The 13,470-nt window shown below is 40.4% G+C and overlaps 1 protein-coding gene across 1 annotated transcript in view; it reads left to right on the plus strand.

Moving 5' to 3' along the window:
- The window catches only part of HEPH (hephaestin), a 105,165-nt gene that overhangs the window by 54,892 nt on the left and 36,803 nt on the right, over positions 1–13,470 (plus strand).

Raw genomic sequence — 13,470 nt, forward strand, 5'->3', positions numbered from 1 at the left:
GAAAGAGAGAAGAATCAAATATATGCAATAAAAAACGATAAAGGGGATATCACCATCAATTCCATGGAAATACAAACTACCATCAGATATTACTACAAACAACTCTATGCAAATAAACCAGTAAATCTAGAAGAAATGGATAAATTCCTGGACACTTACATTCACCCAAGGCTAAATCAGGAAGAAGTGGAATCCCTGAATAGACTAATAATAAGGTCTGAAGTTGAGGCAACAATTAATGGCCTATCAACCCAAAAATGTCCAGACCAGATGGGCTCACAGCCAAATTCTACCAGACATATGAAAAAGAGCTGGTACCATTTCTTCTGAAACTATTCCAACAATATAAAAAGAGGGAATACTCCCAAATAATTTTATGAGACCAATATCATGCTGATACCAAAACTTGGCAGAGACATAACTATAAAGAAAACTTCAGGCCAATATCCATGATGAACATAGATGCAAAAATTTTCAATAAAATACTGGCAAACCAAATGCAGTAGCACATCAAAAAGCCTATCCATCACGATCAAGTAGGCTTCATTCCTGGGATGCAAGGCTGGTTCAACATACACAAGTCTATAAACATAATCCATCACATAAACAGAACCAAAGACAGAAACCACATGATTATCTCAATAAATGCAGAGAAGTCCTTTGACAAAATTCAACAGCACTTTATGCTAAAAACTCTCAATAAACTAGGTATCAATGGAGCATATCTCAAAATAATAAAAGGTATCTACAACAAAACCACAGCCAATATCATACTGAGTGGGCAAAAACTGTAAGCATCCCCTTTGAAAATGTCACTAGACAAGGGTGCCCTCTCTCACTATTCCTATTCAACATAGTATTGGAAGTTCTAGCCAGAGCGATCCGTCAAGAAAAAGAAACAGAGTATTCAATTAGGAAAGGAGGAAGTCAAACTGTCTATATTTGCAGACAACATGATTGTATATTTAGAAGACCCCATTGTCTCAGCCCAAAATCTCCTTAAGATAAGCAACTTCAGCAACGTCTCAGGATACAAAATCAATATGCAAAAACCACAAGCATTCTTATACACCAATAATAGACAAACAGAGAGCCAAATCATGAGTGAACTCCCATTCACAATTGCTACAAAGATAATAAAATACCTAAGAATACAAGTAAGAAAAGACATGAAAGACCGCTTCAAGGAGAACTACGAACCACTCCTGGGTATCTATCCAGTGAAAAGAAGTCATTATATGAAAAAGATACTTGAACTTGCATGTTTATAGCAGCACAATTTGCAATTGCAAAAATATGAAATCAGCCTAAATGCCCATCAGTCAAAAAGTGGAAAAGTAAATGTGACATATATGTATATATGCATGTGTGTGTGTATATATATATATATATATGCAGATACATACACACACTACACACACTATGGAATACTACTCAGCTGTAAAAAGAAAAATGAAGTTGTGGCATTGGCAGCAACCTGGATGGAATTGGAGACTGTTATTCTAAATGTAACTAGGAATGGAAAAGCAAACATCATATGTTCTCATTCAGAAGAGAGAGCTGAGCTATGAGAATGCAAAGTCATAAGAATGATACGATGGACTTTGGGGACTCAGGGGAAAGGATTGGAGGGAAGTGAGGGATAAAAGACATTGAGTACAGTGTACACTGCTCAGGTGATGGGTGTACAAAAGTATCAGAAATCAACAATAAAGAACTCATTCATGTAAGCAAACACTACCTGTTCACCAAAAAACTATTGAAATGAAGATTCCAAGATGGTTATACCAGACATGCTTTTGTTTTTTTCTATTGTACTTTGGGCTCTGGGGTACATGTGTGCATCCTGCATCCTGCAGGAGTGTTTCATAGGTACATACATGCCATGGTGGTTGGCTATCTCCTTCCCCCCACCGCCGCCCGTCACCTACATCAGGAATTTCTCCTGGTGTTATCCCTCTCCATCCTCCCCACACCCCCACTGTCCCTCCCCTCCCCTCTGCTGTCCCTTCCCTCCCCTCTCCTTCATCTCCCGTGCTGACCTAGCCTGTGAGTGTTGTTCCTTTTCCTGTGCCGAAGTGTTCTCATTGTTCATCACCCACCTATGAGTGAAAACACGTGGTGTTTGATTTTCTGTTCTTGTGTCAGTTTGCTGAGAATGATGGTTTCTAGATTCACTCATGTCTCTATAAAGGACATGAACTCGTCGTTTTTTTATGGCTGCATAGTATTCCATGGTGTATATGTGCCACATTTTCTTCGTCTGGCCTATCATTGATGGGCATTTGGGTTGGTTCCAGGTCTTTGCTATCACAAACAGCACCACAACGAACATACGTGTGTATGTGATACCAGACATATCTTAATCTTGAAATCATATTAGATGGCATAGATTCTAATAAGCTTTGATAAGCTTGGAATTTGTCCCTTTTGTCCCACTCTCCAAAGAAAATTTACTCTAAGGGTTGTTGTGATAATACTGCACGTACAAGACATACAGATTTTCCTGTATTTAGTTTTCTCTTAATAGAGAATAAATATCCAACCCATTTAATGACATCAATCATACCACTATTGAAAATCTGCAGTATCTGCTTCAGAATGCTGACATGAGCAATTTTTATATTTTAATATAATGTCCTTATTAAATCCTAGTGTAGTATTACTATTATCAGTTATAAGGTTGATTGATATGTCAGTTATAAGGTTGGTTAATATGTGGTGCAATGGGAATGTATGCAAGTTATAATGTGGCATAACATCTCATTTTTATTAAAGCAATTGCAGTCTAGTCAGGAGAAAACTACCTCTATACCCACATTAATGATAAGTTCTCCTACATATTAATGTACAATATTTAATTTTAAAATACATAAAAATATATAAATACCACCAAAATACATAAAATAGTTATGATAAATGCATATGGTATATCCTATCAGAAAATCTGATGCCAGATTCACTTTTTCTTTAGAATACTGTAAATTATTACACAGAAAAATTATACCCTTGGAAAAGCTTTTGCTCTGTCATAGTGATGTGTGGTCAGACTTAATGGGCCCAATTATTAAATATCTGGATTTAGTTATAAGTTGTATTTTATAAGGACCCTGTGTACATCAACTATAGTACCTTGAGAACTAACCAACAAATCATTAACCTGCAGAATCATGCATCATTAAAAGCAAGAACTGTCACCCGTCTCTTCTACATATTAACAGATGGTCACTCTAGATTAACAGTGGTCACATAACTAAGTCTGTAAGTAACCATTCTAAGCAAAAAAAAAAAAGGGGGGGGCTCACTTATGTAAAAATGTGGCATATTAACAATTTTTTACAAATATTTCACATGTTAAAATTAACATAGTGGGTGGGCATGGTGGCTCATGCCTGTAATTCCAGAACTTTGAGAGACTGAGGTAGGTAGATCAACTGAGGTCAGGAGTTCGAGACCAGCCTGGCCAACATGGCAAAACCCCGTCTCCACCAAAAGTGCAAAAATTATCTGGGAGTGGTGGTGGGTGCCTGTGATCCCAGCTACTCAGGAGGCTGAGGCAGGAGAATTACTTGAACCCGGGAGATGGAGGTTGCAGTAAACTGAGATTGCACCACTCCAGCCTGGGTGACAAGAGCAAGACTCCATCTCAAAAATAAATAAATACATTAATAAATAAATATAATTTACACAATTAGTTACAAAACACAATACAAACTGCCTCTCTTTGTAACCAATTGGCCAACTGGATATATATGTGTATGATGAAGAACTAATTATTGGAAAGGACAGCACACAGGTGTACATGTAAAAATCCCACCAGGTATGCTTCAACAGTCACCTGAAAGGCATCCATCACTACATTACAGAGCCTCAAGCCTGTTTTCAAACCCCAGATAGTAGGTGTCAAATTAGTTGCTTTGTTCATGTCTGGTAATGACAACAATTCTGGGTCTGTGAGGAGGCTTTGCAGCACTTTTGTTGAGATGGCTGCTCTTTGTGTCTGCCTTAATTTCCAGCTATTTGTGAGGAGCTTTCCTACAGTGGATTTATGAGCACTGGGCTTTTTGAGCAGCCTGTTTAGACAGAACATATTATTTTGTTCAATGTCAAACTTTTAGACTACTTCATTGCCCTTCACTGCAAATATTAAACATTAAAACCATCAAAATGAAAAAAATTTAAGTAATTCAGTGAAGAAAAGCTTCTTCAACAATGGCTAATCTATGCTTCTAGTATTAGATTATTGTCTTTCTCAAGGAAACATATTAGTGACTATATTATATATTAAAATTAAATTGAATATATACATTTCTAAAAAGCATAACATGGAATTCAAGGCATCTGTCAAATTTATGTACTGAACCAAAGTCTTGACTTTCAGAATTCCCTGGCCAGTCATGATTGTAGGCCAAGGCTGTCAAAACATGTATGTATTCATGTATGTATTTTATTTATTTAAATTTTAACTTTTATTTTAAATTCAGGGATACATGTTCAAGTTTGCTATATGGATAAACTTGTGTCATGGGGGTTTGTTGTAGAGACTATTATCTCATTGAGGTACTAAGCCTAGTACCCAATAGTTATTTTTTCTGGTCCTTTCCCTCCTCAACAACAGTGTCTGCTGTTTCCCTCTGTGTCCAAGTGTTCTCATCACTTAACTCCCACTTATAAATGACAACATGCCGTATTTGGTTTTCTGTTTCTGCATTAGTTTGCTAAGGATAATGGCCTCCAGCTCCATCCATGTTCCTGCCATGTACATGATCTCATTCTTTTTTATGGCTGCATAATATCCCATAGTGTACTTGTAATGCTTCTTTTCCTTTTTTTTCCCCATTTATTTATTTTATTGCATTTTAGGTTTTGGGGTACATGTGAAGAACATGCAAAATTGTTGCATAGGTACACATGTGGAAGTGTGATTTGCTGCCTTCCTCCCCATCACCTACATCTGGCATTTCTCCCCTTGCTATCTCTCCCCAGCTCCCCATCCCCCACGGTCCCTCCACTATTTCCCCCCAACTGACCCCAGTGTGTAGTGCTCCCCTCCCTGTGTCCATGTGTTCTCATTGTTCAACATCCGCCTATGAGTGAGAACATGCGGTGTTTGATCTTCTGCTCTTCTGTCAGTTTGCTGAGAATGATGGTTTCCAGGTTCATCCATGTCCCTACAAAGGACACAAACTCATCGTTTTTGATGGCTGCATAATATTCCATGGTGTATATGTGCCACATTTTCCCTGTCCAGTCTATCGTCGATGGGCATTTGGGTTGGTTCCAGGTCTTTGCTATTGTAAACATTGCTGCAATGAACATTCGTGTGCACGTGTCCTTATAGTAGAATGATTTGTAATCCTTTGGATATATACCCAGTAATGGGATTGCTGGGTCAAATGGAATTTCTATTTCTAGGTCCTTGAGGAATCGCCACACTGTCTTCCACGATGGTTGAACTAATTTACACTCCCACCAACAGTGTAAAAGTGTTCCTATTTCTCCACATCCTCTCCAGCGTCTGTTGTCTCCAGATTTTTTAATGATCGCCATTCTAACTGGCGTGAGATGGTATCTCAATGTTGTTTTGATTTGCATTTCTCTGATGACCAGTGATGATGAGCATTTTTTCGTATGTTTGTTAGCCTTATGTATGTCTTCTTTTGTAAAGTGTCTGTTCATATCCTTTGCCCACTTTTGAATGGGCTTGTTAGTTTTTTTCTTGTAAATCTGTTTTAGTTCTTTGTAAATTCTGGATATCAGCCCTTTGTCAGATGGGTAAACTGCAAAAAGTTTTTCCCATTCTGTTGGTTGCCGATTCACTCTAATGATTGTTTCTTTTGCTGTGCAGAAGCTGTGGAGTTTGATTAGGTCCCATTTGTCTATTTTGGCTTTTGTTGTCAATGCTTTTGGCGTTTTGGTCATGAAGTCCTTGCCTACACCTATGTCCTGAATGGTTTTGCCTAGATTTTCTTCTAGGGTTTTTATGGTGTTAGGTCTTATGTTTAAGTCTTTAATCCATCTGGAGTTAATTTTAGTGTAAGGTGTCAGGAAGGGGTCCAGTTTCTGCTTTCTGCACATGGCTAGCCAGCTTTCCCAACACCATTTATTGAACAGGGAATCCTTTCCCCATTGCTTGTTTTTGTCTGGTTTGTCAAAGATCAGATGGTTGTAGATATGTTGTGTTGCCTCCGAGACCTCTGTTCTGTTCCATTGGTCTATATCTCTGTTTTGGTACCAGTACCATGCTGTTTTGATTACTGTAGCCTTGTAGTATAGTATGAAGTCTGGTAGTGTGATGCCCCCCACTTTGTTCTTTTTGCTTAGAATTGACTTGGATATGCGGGCTCTCTTTTGGTTCCATATGAAGTTTAAGGTGGTTTTTTTCCAGTTCTGCGAAGAAGGTCATTGGTAGCTTGATGGGGATAGCATTGAATCTGTAAATTACTTTGGGCAGTATGGCCATTTTCACGATATTGATTCTTCCTAACCATGAACATGGACTGTTTCTCCATCTGTTTGTGTCCTCTGTTATTTCGTTGAGCAGTGGCTTGTAGTTCTCCCTGAAAAGGTCTTTTACGTTCCTTGTTAGTTGTATTCCTAGGTACTTTATTCTCTTTGTGGCAATTGTGAATGGAAGTGCATTCTTTATTTGGCTCTCTTTAAGTCTGTTATTGGTGTATAGGAATGCATGTGATTTTTGCACATTCATTTTGTATCCTGAGACTTTGCTGAATTTGCTTATCAGTTTCAGGAGGTTTGGGGCTGAGACAATGGGGTCCTCTAGATATACAATCATGTCTTCTGCAAATAGAGACAATTTGACTTCCTCGTTTCCTATTTGAATGCCCTTTATTTCTTTTCTTGCCTGATTGCTCTGGCTAGAACTTCTAATACTACATTGAATAGCAGTGGTGAGCGAGGGCATCCTTGTCTGGTGCCACATTTCAGGGGGAATGCTTCCACTTTTTGCCCATTCAGTATGATATTGGCTGTTGGTTTCTCATAAATAGCTTTTATTATTTTGAGGTATGTTCCATTGATACCTAGCTTATTGAGGGTTTTTAGCATAAAGGGCTGTTGAATTTTGTCAAAGGCCTTCTCTGCATCAATTGAGATAATCATGTGGTTTTTGTCTTTGGTTCTGTTTATGTGGTGAATTACGTTTATAGACTTGCGTATGTTGAACTAGCCTTGCATCCCCGGGATGAAGCCTACTTGATCATGGTGGATAAGCTTTTTGATGTGCTGTTGCAATCGGCTTGTCAGTATTTTATTGAAGATTTTTGCATCTATGTTTATCATGGATATTGGCCTGAAGTTTACTTTTCTTGTTGAGTCTCTGCCGGGTTTTGGAATCAGGATGATGTTGGTCTCATAAAATGATTTCGGAAGAATTCCCTCTTTTTGTATCGTTTGGAATAGTTTCAGAAGAAATGGTACCAGCTCCTCTTTGTATGTCTGGTAGAATTCAGCTGTGAACCCATCTGTACCTGGGCTTTTTTTGGGTGGTAAACTCTTAACTTCTGCCTCAACTTTAGACCTTGTTATGGGTCTGTTCAGGGTTTCAGCTTCTTCCTGGTTTAGGCTTGGGAGGAGGCAAGTGTCCAGGAATTTATCCATTTCTTCCAGGTTTATTAGTTTGTGTGCATAGTGTTGTTAGTAATAATCTCTGATAATGGTTTGAATTTCTGTGGAATCTGTGGTGATATCCCCTTTATCGTTTTTTATTGCATCAATTTGGTTATTCTCTCTTTTCTTTTTTATTAATCTGGCTAGTGGTCTGCCTATTTTGTTGATCTTTTCAAAAAACCAGCTCCTGGATTTATTGATTTTTTGAAGGGTTTTTTGTGTCTCTATCTCCTTCAGTTCTGCTGTGATCTTAGCTATTTCTTGTCTTCTGCTAGACTTTGAGTTTTTTTGATCTTGCTCCTTTAGCTCTTTCAGTTTTGACGATAGGGTGTCAATTTTTGATCTCTCCTTGCTTCTCATGTGGGCACTTATTGCTATATATTTTCCTTTAGAGACTGCTTTAAATGTGTCCCAGAAATTCTGGTATGTTTTGTCTTCATTCTCGTTGGTTTCGAAGAACATCTTTATTTCTGTCTTCATATCATTGTTTATCCAGTCAACATTCAAGAGCAAGTTGTTCAGTTTCCATGAAGCTGTCCGGTTCTGGGTTAGTTTTTGAATTCTGAGTTCTAACTTGATTGCACTGTGGTCTGAGAGACTGTTTGTTACGATTTCCGTTCTTTTGCATTTGCTGAGGAGTGATTTACTCATAATTATGTGGTCAATTTTAGAGTAGGTGTGATGTGGTACTGAGAAGAATGTATATTCTGTGGATTTGGGGTGGAGAGTTCTGTAAATGTCTATTAGGTTTGCTTGGTCCAGGTCTGAGTTCAAGTCCTGGATATCCTTGTTAATTTTCTGTCTGGCCTATCTGTCTAATGTTGACAATGGGGTATTAAAGTCTCCCACTATTATTGTGTGGGAGTCTAAGTCTCTTTGTAAATCATTAAGAACTTGCCTTATGTATCTGGGTGCTCCTGTATTGGGTGCGTATATATTTAGGATTGTTAGCTCTTCTTGTTGGATTGATCCTTTTACCATTATGTAATGTCCCTCTTTGTCTCTTTTGATCTTTGTTGCTTTAAAGTCTAATTTATCAGAGATGAGAATTGCAACTCCTGCTTTTTTTTGCTCTCCATTTGCTTGGTAAATTTTCCTCCATCCCTTTATTTTGAGCCTTTGTGTATCCTTGCATGTGAGATGGGTTTCCTGGATACAGCACACTGATGGGTTTTGTCTTTTTATCCAATTTGCCAGTCTGTGTCTTTTGATTGGGGCATTTAGTCCATTTACATTTAGGGTTAATATTGTTATGTGTGAATTTGATACTGCAATTTTGATGCTAGCTGCGTGTTTTGCCAGTTAGTTGAGCTGGCACCTGTTGTTCCTTTATATGTGTAGAACCTCTTTCAGGAGCTCTTGTAGAGCTGGTCTGGTGGTGACAAAATCTCTGAGTACTTGCATGTTCCCAAAGGATTTTATTTTTTTCTTCACTTATGAAGCTAGTTTGGCTGGATAGGAGATTCTGGGTTGAAAGTTCTTTTCTTTAAGGATGTTGAATATTGGCCCCCACTCTCTTCTGGCTTGTAGGGTTTCTGCTGAGAGATCTGCTGTGAGTCTGATGGGCTTCCCTTTGTGGGTAACCCGACCTTTCTCTCTGGCTGCCCTTAGTGTTTTCTCCTTCATTTCAACCTGGTGAAGCTGACAATTATGTGCCTTGGGGTTGCTCTTCTTGAGGAATATCTTTGTGGTGTTCTCTGTATTTCCTGGACTTGAATGTTTGCCTGCCTTGCTAGGTTGGGGAAGTTTTCCTGGATAATATCCTGAAGAGTATTTTCCAGCTTGGATTCATTCTCTTCGTCGCATTTGGGTACGCCTATCAAACGTACATTAGGTCTTTTCACATAGTCCCACATTTCTTGGAGACTTTGTTCATTCCTTTTTACCCTTTTTTCTCCAGTCTTGCCTTCGCGTTTTATTTCATTGAGTTGATCTTCGACCTCTGATATCCTTTCTTCTGCTTGGTCAATTCGGCTGTTGATACTTGTGCATGCTTCACGAAGTTCTCGTGTTGTGTTTTTCAGCTCCATCAATTCACTTATACTCCTTTCTATTTTGTCCATTCTCGTTAGCATTTCGTCAAATCTTTTTTCAAGGTTCTTAGTTTCTTTGCATTTGGCTAGAACATGTTCTTTAAGTTCACAGAAGTTTCTTACTACCCACCTTCTGAAGTCTGATTCTGTCATTTCATCGCACTCGTTCTCCCTTCAACCTTGTTCCCTTGCTGGTGAGGAGTTGTGATCCCTTGTAGGAGGAGAGATGCTCTGGTTTCGGGTGTTTTTATCCTTTTTGCGCTGGTTTCTTCCCATCTTTAAGAATTTATCCACCCATCAACTTTGTAGTTGCTGGCTTTCAGATTGGGTCTCAAATCTTTCAGATTGACGTTCTGTTTGTTGATGATGAGGCTATTTCTGTTTCTTGGTTTTCCTTCTGACTGCCTGGCCCCTCTGGTGTAGGTCTGCTGAGGTTCACTCCAGGCTCTGCTTGCCTGGGGTTCACCTGCAGCAGCTGCTGAACAGTAAGCGTTGTTACCAGTTTTCTTCTTCTGCTATCTTTGTCCCAGACGGATACCCGCCTAGTGTCAATCTGATCTCTATTTTATGAGGTGCCTCTTTGGATATACAGGGGTCAGGGCGCTGCTTGAGGAGATGGTCTCTATAGGAGCTCAAATGGTGAGCTGTGAGCTCTGTTGTTGATCATTCAGAGCTGCTGGGCAGGTACATTTACGTCTGCTGCAGCAGAACTCATAAACTGCTTTTTGTTCCCAGGTGCTCTGTCCCAGGGATTTAGGGCTTTATTTATGAGTTTCTGTTATGCTGCCGCCTTTTTTTTTTTTTTTCCTTCAGACCTGCCCAGCCCAGCAAGGAGGCAGCCTAGTCACTATTGGCCTATAGAGGCTTTGCTGAGCTGCTGTGGGCTCCACCCAGCTGCCGAGTGAACTTCCCTACAGTCCTGTTTATATGGGTGTAGTTAGCACTGCTTTGGTGATGGTGGCCCGCCTCTGTTGAGGCGGAGTCTCTCTGCTGTGGCAGGTTGCCTTGGCAACGGCGGGCTGCCTCAGCAATGGCGGGTTGCCTTGGCAATGGCAGGCTGCCTCAGTATTGGCCGACTACCTCGTGGCAGGCTGCCTCGGTAATGGCGGACCCCCCTCCCCCACAGAGCTGGACTGTCCCGGGTTCAGCTGCGCTTGCTGTGAAAGTCTCAATCCAGAGTTTCTGGTTGCTGTTCTTTCGTGGGGGTGGGACCAGCCAAGCCTGATCGCCTGGCTCCCTGCCTCAGCTTTTTTTTAAGTTGGTGTTCCAGTCACCAGTTGAAGAGGCGCCGGGGTCTGTTTGTTTTCCCCTGCGGCCACTCACTGGGCTGGCTTAAACAGCGGCACTGAGGTTTGTGGCGCTTTTTTTTTTTTTTTTTTTTTGCCCTGGAATCTACTGTCCTGGTTCTCTGCTCAGTCCTGTTTTTGAACCAGCGTATGGGCGACTTCCCGTGGCTCCAATCACCAGCCAAAAGGGCACCCGGACCGGTGTATTTTGTACGGAGAACCGCGGCTCCGGGGCGCCGACAAAGCAGCCGCGCGGGGCAGAGCAGCGGCGCCGGCCGGCACAGCCGCAATGGGTGAAACAGCCACGCTGGCGACTGTGGAGCTCCTCAGCCCGGGAATTTCCTAGTCTGTGGGCAATAAAAACGCGGCGTCCACTCACCCTCTGCGCTTTCACTGGGAGCTGCAATCCTGAGGTGTTCCTAAACGGCCATCTTGGATCGAAGAAAACTCTTTTTTTTTTTTTAATCCAGTCTACTATTGATGGGCATTTCAGTTGACTGTATGTCTTTGCTATTGTGCATAGTGCTGCAGTGAATATATGTATGCATGTGTCTTTATGATAGAATAATTTATATTCTTTGACTATATACCCAGTAATGGGATTGCTGAGTTAAATGGTAGTTCTGTTTTTATATCTGTGAGGGATCACCATACTGCTTTTCACCATGGTTGAACTAATTTACACTCCCACCAACAGTGTATAAGCATTCCCTTTTCTCTGCAATCTTGCCACTATCTGTTATTTTTTGACTTTTTAATAATAGTTATACTGACTGGTATGAGATGTTATCTCATGTGGTTTTGATTTGTATTTCTCCCATCCAAGTACTAACCAGGCCCGACCCTGCTTAGCTTCTGAGATCAGACGAGATCGGGCGCGTTCAGGGTGGTATGGCCGTAGACTTGATTTGTATTTCTTTAATGATCAGTAATGTTGAGTTTGTGTTTGTGGGGGCGTTGGTTTTTTTTTTTTTTTTTTTTTTTTTCTGAGACGGAGTTTCGCTCTTGTTACCCAGGCTGGAGTGCAATGGCGCGATCTCGGCTCACCGCAACCTCCGCCTCCCGGGTTCAGGCAATTCTCCTGCCTCAGCCTCCTGAGTAGCTGGGATTACAGGCACGCGCCACCATGCCCAGCTAATTTTTTGTATTTTTAGTAGAGACGGGGTTTCACCATGTTGACCAAGATGGTCTCGATCTCTTGACCTCGTGATCCACCCGCCTCGGCCTCCCAAAGTGCTGGGATTACAGGCTTGAGCCACCGCGCCCGGCCTGTTTTTGTTTTTTTTTTTCTTTTTGAGATGGAGTCTCTGAGTCTTGCTCTGTCACACAGGCTGGGCTGTAGTTGTGTGATCTCAGCTCACTGCAACCTCCACCTGGATTCAAGCAATTCTCATGCCTCAGCCTCCCGAGTAGCTGGGATTACAGGCACATGCCACCATGCCTGGTTATTATTTATTTATTTATTTTTATTTTTTGTATTTTCCTTAGAGACGGGGTTTAACCACCTTGGTCAGGCTGGTATCGAACTCAAGACCTCAAATGATTTCCCTGCCTAAGCCTCCCAAAGTGCTGGGATTACAGGCATGAGCCACTACATTCAACCAATGAGCATATTTTTTTTATAGGCTTGTTGGCTGCATGCATGTCCTCTTTTGAGAAGTGTCTGTTCATGTCCTTTGCCCACTTTTTAATGGGGTTGTTTTTACCTGGTAAATTTGTTTAAGTTCCTTATAGATGTTGAATATTAAACCTTTGTTGGATGCATAGTTTGCAAAAGTTTTCTCCCATTCTGTAGGTTTTCTGTTCACTCAATTGATAGTTTCTTTTACTGCACAGAAGCTCTTTAGCTTAACTAGATCTCATTTGTCAATTTTTGCTTTTGCTGTAATTGCTTCTGGCATCTTAGTCATGAAATCATTGCCTTTTTCTAAATCCAGGATGGTATTGCCTAGGTTTTCTTCCAGTATTTTTATAGTTTTGGATTTCATATTTAACTCTTTAATCCATCTTGAGTTGATTTCCGTATAAGGCATAAGGAAGCGGTCCAGTTTCAGTCTTCTGCATATCTCTAGTCAGTTATCCTAGCACAATTTACTGAATAGGGAATTGTTTCCCCATTGCTTTGTTTTTTAGCTTTGTTAAAGATCAGATAGTTGTAGGTATGTGGCCTATTTTTGTGCTCATTTTCCTGTTATATTGGCCTATGTGTCTGTTTTTGTACCAGTACCATGCTGTTTTGATTACTGTAGCTTGGTAGTATGGTTTGAAATCAGGTAGTGTGATGCCTCCAGCTTTTGCTTAGGATTGCTTTGGTGGACTATTTGGGCTCTTTTTGGTTTCAAATGAATTTTAAAATAGTATTTTCCAGTTATATGAAGAATGCCATTTGTAGTTTGATAGGAATAGCATTGAATCTACACATTGCTTTGGACTGTATGGCCATTTTAATGTTATTAATTCTTCCTATCCATGATCATGGAATACATTTGCATTTCTGTCATCTCTGATTTCTTTAGGAAGTG

The sequence above is a fragment of the Sapajus apella genome, unplaced genomic scaffold (assembly GCF_009761245.1).
Source record: "Sapajus apella isolate SASKATOON/1434 unplaced genomic scaffold, GSC_monkey_1.0 scaffold91, whole genome shotgun sequence".
In the NCBI taxonomy this organism is placed as follows: domain Eukaryota; kingdom Metazoa; phylum Chordata; class Mammalia; order Primates; family Cebidae; genus Sapajus; species Sapajus apella.